Source organism: Lygodium microphyllum, chromosome 18, assembly GCF_053477565.2.
Source record: "Lygodium microphyllum isolate KBCC chromosome 18, Lygodium_microphyllum_v1.1.10, whole genome shotgun sequence".
Taxonomy (NCBI): Eukaryota; Viridiplantae; Streptophyta; class Polypodiopsida; order Schizaeales; family Lygodiaceae; genus Lygodium; species Lygodium microphyllum.
In genome coordinates, this window is record NC_141152.1 from 5,738,278 (window position 1) to 5,746,806 (window position 8,529).

Here is an 8,529-nt window from a genome sequence, read left to right on the forward strand (position 1 = left end):
ATTGATTACTTCCTCTGAAATAACTTCTAACCTAGTTATAGGTAGATAGATATCAATAAGCATAGTGAGTGCATATGGATTGTCTTAAGGGTGGTTCGACCTTTGTAAGGTGGCATCCAAGGTTTTCTAGGTACTTGTAACATTTGATACATGCCCATGAGTAGATGTAGCATAGGAACATCATGGAGTGTTTTCAGCTGGAGTATCCTTGAAGTACTTTTGTGAGTGAGTACTCATTGATACGTGCTATTTTGCAGCAAAGGTATGTATGTTGCAAAGCATGATGGGACTATTACAAAGCTATGTGTTTATTGATGGGACTATTTAAAAGCTACATGCTTATTGCATTTCAAAATGTAAGAGTCACATTGGTTTTAGGGACAAGTAAGGCCCTCATCAAAAGTTAGTGTATTGAGCTGTCACATCATCTTTAGTTGGTGTGTATGCTTATGCTTAGTCTCTTTATATTTACCTATTTTTAAATATCTTATCTATAAATAGATTCTCTTCATACACCTTTACCTAATCTTAATTATGCCAAAAAGTAGTCCTTTTTCCAATTATAAAAAATACATATCAATAAGTCATTTACTATATGCATTATTACTCAAACAAAGAAGCTTGTTTCTTGTTATTCAATAGAGGATACTTTCATGCAACTAGCTTTAGATGTAAATGATTAATCCTTTTTAGATACATCATGAAATAGGAGCCCACAAGGAGAGAGGGGGTAGACAAGGTGAGAGCTTTCAAGAGTTATTGAACAAGATGGAGGTTGCCAATGATGGAAACAAGGAAGGGGTGAGGAGGATAAATGCAAAAGTTTTTTGCATGCATATATGCAATATTTTGCGACCCCCTAATGGGTCCATTGTGACAAAGGAGGGTAAGATGGAAATATGTGGGTATTGTATTATATTGCATTATATCCACAAGCTTAATGTATATGTTTCTAACTTTTCGGAAAATTGCACTTTATGGGTGATTTTTTGATCTCTAGTCAATACGAAGGTGAAAGTATTATCATTAGTAATAGTGAACACAAGTTTACCAACTCTAACAAGATAAGAGAATTTGTTTGTGCATATGATAGTACTAGATTTAGGGGTAAACTCGAGAGAAGTGAATAAACTATATTGCGAAGTAGATGTGCTTAATAGTATTGCTATCAAAATATCACACGTATATCCACACTAGACATGCAAGAATTATGTTGCCATTAGATACACATCTTTTCTTGCACCATATTTGCAGATTCTGAACCTTCTTTCTTCTTAGCCTCTTTCATAACTAGTTTAGGACAACCCTTAATGACATGGCCTTGTTCTTTACAATACCTACAAAATCTTTTATTATTAGTTTAATTTTCATTCTTATCAATCTTCTTTGACTAAACAACATTTGTAGATTTCTACTTACTAGTAGAAAATGTACATTTTTCTTTGCCTTTTTGACTAGCCATAAAAGCTTGATTTGTAATATGCATAATGGACCTTTCTTGTTGAGATTAATCTTCTTGCAATAAAATAGAAACCAACTACTAAAATGACAAAGCATTGGGACTCATTTTCATCATCAAAGGAAGAGTACGTGCAAAATTACAGTCCACATTATCCATGTGTCAACTTTTCAATTTCTTATGCCAGTAAGTGACATGGGTCTCATTTCTTCCTCGAGACAAGTGTATCCTAAGCCTCTTTAGCTATCTTACATCAATGGGTGTGTCGAATTATGCTAAGTTGAATAGATAATGCAATCAAGGCATGAGCCTCCACATTTTTACCATCATAGCATATTTGCTTAACAATAGGTGGCTATGCTTTATCCTAAACTATAGTGGAGCTAGAATTTATGACCCCCTCAATGACATTTGTTTCTATTGCACTTGTAGCTTTCATAGCCACAATAGGAAGTATATCGATTTTCTACACAATGTTCCACTATCCTTTTGTAAGTAGTATAAGACTTATTATGTCAGCCCATAATGGATACTTGGCTCCATTCAACTTGTTCATAACAATCTATATATAGAATACATCATTGTTCTAAGCCATGGCCATTGATATATCTAATATAAAGGGTTCTTATATAGAAGAAAGTTCTCACAAAACCAACATGTTTTCTATAATATAACACAAAGTAGAGTGCAAAAGGTTTTACTTGGAAAAATGAACATTGTCAAAAAATCTACACAAAGTAACAAAATAGATTGTGTAATAATGGGGCAGTAGTACAAATGAAGCTTAAAATGAACATGAATAAAAAATTTGAGGACACCAAGTCCAATGAGTATCTTATAGCATTTATTGACCTACAAATCAAGTTTCAATTGGAGGAGATGAAGCTTAGGGCGTTGAAAACTCTACCTAAGTGATCAAAGCCCACTTTGATACCAAATGCTAGATTTAGGATACGTGAATACATAAGGAGTACTAATATAGAAGATTTATAAGACTAATTTTTGCTTAAAGTGAAATGGGTGTATATAAAGTTGGGGAGAAAAAGCCTAATGAGGGACAAAAGTGCCTTGATAGTCCTACATATGTTCACATAAATCACTACCAAAATCAGGTAGCATTTTTATTCATTTGATTGTTTTTGACCAACTTCTTGCAAATTTTTCCATTTCGATTAACATTAAACCCTTTCTAAATGAATGTTAACTCTAGAGCCCTTGTTATTGGAGGTAACATGATGAAGCATGCATTTAATATGGGAAAATGCATAGAATTCATGTTGGTAGAGAGAAAATGGATGATTGAAGTAGTTATTAGTGAGGGAAAGTGGTGTGGATTGCTATAGTTGATGATCTTGTGGATCCATGAAGCTGAACCTAGAATGAAAAAATGTGCTCTCCCTAGGATTGTGCCTAATCAAACATGCAAGCTCATGGGTGATGAGTGATGTTCAATTGGGAGGTGGGATTAGCACTAGGAGAGCGAAGAATCCCTATGTATGTCTATATTTGGGGATCTAATAAATGTAAAGGGTGGATATGGTGGGCCAAAATCCCAAGACATTAGGTCTATCGAGCAAGCCCAATATGTTGTGCCATGTGGTGGGCCAAAATCCTAGGACATAGGTCTATCAAGCAAGCCCAACGTGTTGTGCCCTTGCTGTGCCATATGCATGGAAGGTTAGAGATCGTGTTGACTAATTGAAGCAACCAGGCATCTCTAACCTAGTGTACTATTGGTACGTGCATGTACTAATAAAGTGAAGCCTTTGCGCATGCTCTCTCTCTCTCTTTCTTTTTCTTTCTTCTTTTTGAAGTACTCTAGTCCTCAGGGAATGGAGGTAACTTGAGAGAGGTAGGACTCACTCAACATATATTGTTTCACTTCCAACTACATCCAGATTGGAGATTGAGGAAGAAAGGGATGAGGGTAGTGAGTGAAGCACTGTAGTCAGTTTTGGCATTCACATTGAAGGATAATATCTTTCCTCATACAAGATAGCCTTCTAACATTGTAAGATGAGAAGCCACAAATAATTACATATAATGAGGAATGAAGGCTGGGGAAACTTGTAAATGTCTTGACAAAGACAATGAACAACAATACCCATGTATTAAGGTTGGCATACGTAGGTCCTCACTAGGCCCTTGGCATTAACATTGGGTGTCTTTTTGAAAGTTATACCTCTTGTGCTTCATTAGATCATATGGAGTATCATGTTGTCTTGGGGATAAGGAGGACATGTTTGAGTGGCTCTCTCCTTTGACATACTTCTACAAAAGGCAAACCATGCATGGTCCTCTGGTATCCAAGATGTGTCATCATGCTAGTTCCTCCCCACATCCATCCTTAGGCCTCAATGAATCTTTAAAGTCCTAAGAGATTCGTTCTTTCAAGGCTAGATAGAAGTTAGCTATGAAGACTATTACAACAAGGGTAAGTCAATTATGATTGTGAGTAATACCCTCCTAAGGTTTTGCAAATGATGATGTCAAACACAATGGGGACATAAAAATTGAGGTGTGCTATTTTGAACTCCTCAATGCATTGGTCAAATCCTCCTTCTCTTCAATCATTGGTATATCAAATGGTATGTCACATACATGCTGGGTTAAAACCATAAACATCTTGATTATTATACCAACTTGCTCTAATCAGGTTAAGGAAGTAGTTATTTGTGTGAGGGGATGAGCTCTTTGCCAAATTGATGCTTCAAGTTGCACATGGGATTTCACCTTAGATGACTACATGGGTGTAGGTGATTGCATTGCCTAATGATCACCAAGAACTAGTGGAAAAGAGGCCACTCTTAGAGATCCTAGTTTAATATGTTCTCTCATTTTTGAAGCTTAAGGATGGATGCAAATATTCAAATCATGTGGCTCAATATCTAGATATGTGATACAACGTATGACATTAAAGATTGTGTCCCTATGCTACTACACAAAATTTCTCTTTAGTCAATGTTGGGTTTAGGGTCAGAGAAATGCAATGCACAACTTGGAGAAGAATAACCTTGAGATAGCACAACTCAAAGTGTGTTGAAAGTATCAATAAAGAAGATTTACAAGACTATGTCCTAAAAGTGAAAGGCATTGATATAGGTCCGAGGAAGAAAACGCCCTAAAGAGGAGAAAAACTACCCCAATGGTTCTAATTGTGTTCACACACATCACCACCAAAATATGATCACAAATCCCCCCTAGGAGTGATGTAGTGAACAATATTCCATATGGGGCTACTAACCATGATAATGCATGAGCTGCCAAGCATGAAGCAAAAACCACTTGTAGATACAAAAGTGTTGTAATAATAAGCCCATTTATCTTTGCAATAATGCCTCAACATACTTTGTAAAACACAAAGCAAAATACCTCCATCACAATGCTTAAATTGAATGCCCAAATAATGATGCAATAGGCCCAAATTTGACACTTTAAAAGTTGAATTCAACTAAGCCTTTAAAATCAACAATATGTCTCACTAGGACCAAGGAGCAACATGCCATCAATATAAACCACAATGATGAGAGGCACATCACCATCAAGTTTAATATATAAGGTGCTTTCAATGGAACTATTTTGAAAACCACATGTAGTTAAATATGTATGTATCTTCTCATAGCAAGCCCGAGGTGCTTTCTTCAAATCATGCAAAGCCTTTTTCAATCTACACACCTTGTTTTCTTACCCTTTTTGCAAAAAATTATGAGGTTGAAAAGCATACACTTCCTCATGTAAATCACCATTCACAAATGTAATTTTGATGTCCAATTGATTAGCATTCCAACCATTATGATATGCTAATGTACAAATGCTATGAATAGTTGTCATATGATAAGTGGAAGCAAAGATCTTATCAAAATCAATGCCACTACTATATGGCTTGCACTTTAACTTGCAAACTCCCTTGGTACCAATGGCCTTCTTGACATGAGGCAAATCACATAAGAACCAAGTACATTCCAACCATTATGAGCTGGTAATGTACAAATGCTATGAATAGTTGTCAACAGTAAGTGAAAGCAAAGGTCTTATCAAAATCAACACCACTACTATATGCCTTGCACCTCAACTTGCAAACTCACTTGGTACCACTAGCCTTCTTGCCAGGTGGCAAATCACATAAGAACTAAGTACCATTTTCTACAATAGTATTATAATTAGATTGCATAGTAGGCATTCAATTTTCTAAATTTTGTGCTTCTTCAAAAGATACAAACTCATCCCCATCACACAAAGTAGAAATAGCCAATGCATAACAATTTGATGCATAACAAGTACTAGGAGAGCCTAAACGAGAATGACTAGCCAATGGTGCATCCAATTTATTGTCATGCAATGTTTACACTAGCCATTTTGGCATGGTTGTAGACTACTCAATCTCTACTCTCAGTAAGAATTGTATCATTCACATCTGCATAAAAAATACGCTAAAATATCTCATTTGGCACTGCATGTGACTACACACCACTGAAAAAGAGGCAACAAAATGTCATAGATATCCTATGAGTATACATTTGTCTCTTTTGTACATGAAAGTAAAGGTTGACAACATCTTCCACAAAGAAAACATGATGGCTGACCAAGATACACTTACTTTGTGGATGGTATAACTTATAACCTTTGCTTTCATTACTGTACCCAATAAAAATGTATTTTACAAGTTATCCAACTTCTTATGTTATTGCACTGGTACTAGAGCCTAAGCCAAGCAACCAAAAACATGCAAGTGAGACATAGTTAGCTTTTACCATGCAAAGACTCATGCAAAGTGATAGATTAGAAAGCCTTAGTGGAACACCTATTATGTATATAGGCTATATATAAAACAAATTCAAGCTAGAAACTACATGGCAAAGCTTGACTCTTAATCATGCATTGTGCCATCTCATGAGTGAAATGTTTTTTCTCTCAACTACACCATTTTTCTGTGGTATATATAGCACTATACATTTGTGTTTTATCCCATGTTCACTTAGGTATGTATTAATTCACGAGACGTATACTCCCCTCTTGATTAAAATAGAGAGTGTCCACTTTACATATTGGGAAATTTTCAATCATGCTAACAAATTGCTTGAAGCACAAAAACACTTCAAACTTAGCTTGTAGATCATATACTCATGCATACTTGGAGTAGTCATCAATGAAAGCTAGGAAGTATAGGTAGTTGAAAAAATATGTTGTTTGCATTGGACCACAAACATCATTGTGCATAAGCTACAATTTGCGAATGGCTCTCATTGAATCATGTTTTGTAAGTGAAGCATGCTATATTTTACCCAATATGTAGCCTTCACAAATGTATTTTCCAATAGTCTCAAGAGTAGGTAATGAAGATACCATACCAAATCTCTATAGGTGCAACAAACTAGAAAAATTCAAATGACTAAAACATGCATGCCAAGGTTTTGCATTTGAAACTACTTGTGAATATGTAATTGTACATGCCATGTTTTCCACACATTTTCCATAGTTATTAAGCTTATATAGCCCATGGCATAGTGAACTAGATGCAATAATGGTATCATCATATGAGAGATCATGAATTGTACATCTCTCATCAACAAACTTCATAATCGAGTCAATCTTGGCAACCATAGAAATTGATAGCTAATTATTTTTTATTTGAGGTACATAGAAAGCATCCATAAGTGTGAAAGTATTGCCATTAACACTAGTTAGTACAAAATTTCCAACTCATTTGACAAGATAAGAGGAGTTATTGGCACATGTCACAACACTCTCCAGTGCATTAACTAGAGCAAATATGGAACCTATAGCATCCTCAACAACACCTATTTATCTTGCTTTTGCCACACTTGCAACTTCTGAAAAAATACTAGGATGTCTTTCAATTCCATGTACAATGTTCCAAAGCCCCTTTGCAACCAGTACATGACACATCATATATAGTTGGTTCCATCCAACTTTCCCTCAAGAGCCAATGTATAAAACACATCATTGTCACCAGCCATGGCCATTGACTGTAGTTGATGCAAAAGTTGCATGTATATAACAAAATATGCCAAAAAATCAACTTATGCTATGTAGAATGGTATAAAGGAGACTATGAGGCCTTGTATATCTTTAAAATTAACTAATATAAAATTTCTATAGAAAAGGATGAGATAGCCTACAGAGTAGTGGCATACATGTACTAACAATGGCTAAAATGACCCGAAAAAAATATTTGATATCACGCCATTATGGGATGACTTTTAGTATTTGTTGACCTGTGAATGCTTATCAAACATTGTCCCAATCTAAGGAATCAAGAAAAAGATGTTGACAACCTTGCCAAAGAGGTCGAAGCCTATTCTAATACCAATTTTTGGATTTAGGATTTCAAGAATACAAGTATACAACTTGGAAATGAAGAAGCTTGAGAGAGCACAATTCAAAGCGTATTGAGAAGTATCAATAGAGAAGATTTACAAGACTAAGTATGCCCTAAAAGTAAAAGGCACACACACACACACACACACACACACACACACACACACACACACACACACACACACACACACACACACACACACACACACACACACACACACACACACACACACACACACACACACACACACACACACACACACACACACACACAAGGTCGTGGAAAAAAAAGCTCCTAAAAATTAAAAAAAGTGCTTTGGCAATCCTAAGTGTGTTCACACACATCACTATCAAAATATGGTAACAATCAAGACTTTATAAAAAACTTTGTATATAAGAGCTAGTGCTTAAAGGCGTGTGGGAGCCACATAAGTGGAATTGCATTCAAAAGTCTTAATGGCACAATGTTATTTTGCATAGGTCATGATGGTGACTTCTAACTTGCCCAATGGATACCTAGTGTACCATTCCCACGATTCTCCTCTCAACCTTCCACTCAAAATCTTGTATCTTCTTTATGATGGTTTGAGAGAGGCAAGTGAGATATGATGGGATGATCCTAGCAAGTTGAGTCAAAAGATTCAAATAATTTTTGTAAAATCTCATCAACCAATGGATGGTGATGGCTAAAGATGTATTCTTATTCTTTCCATCTCACCATTGATGTACTT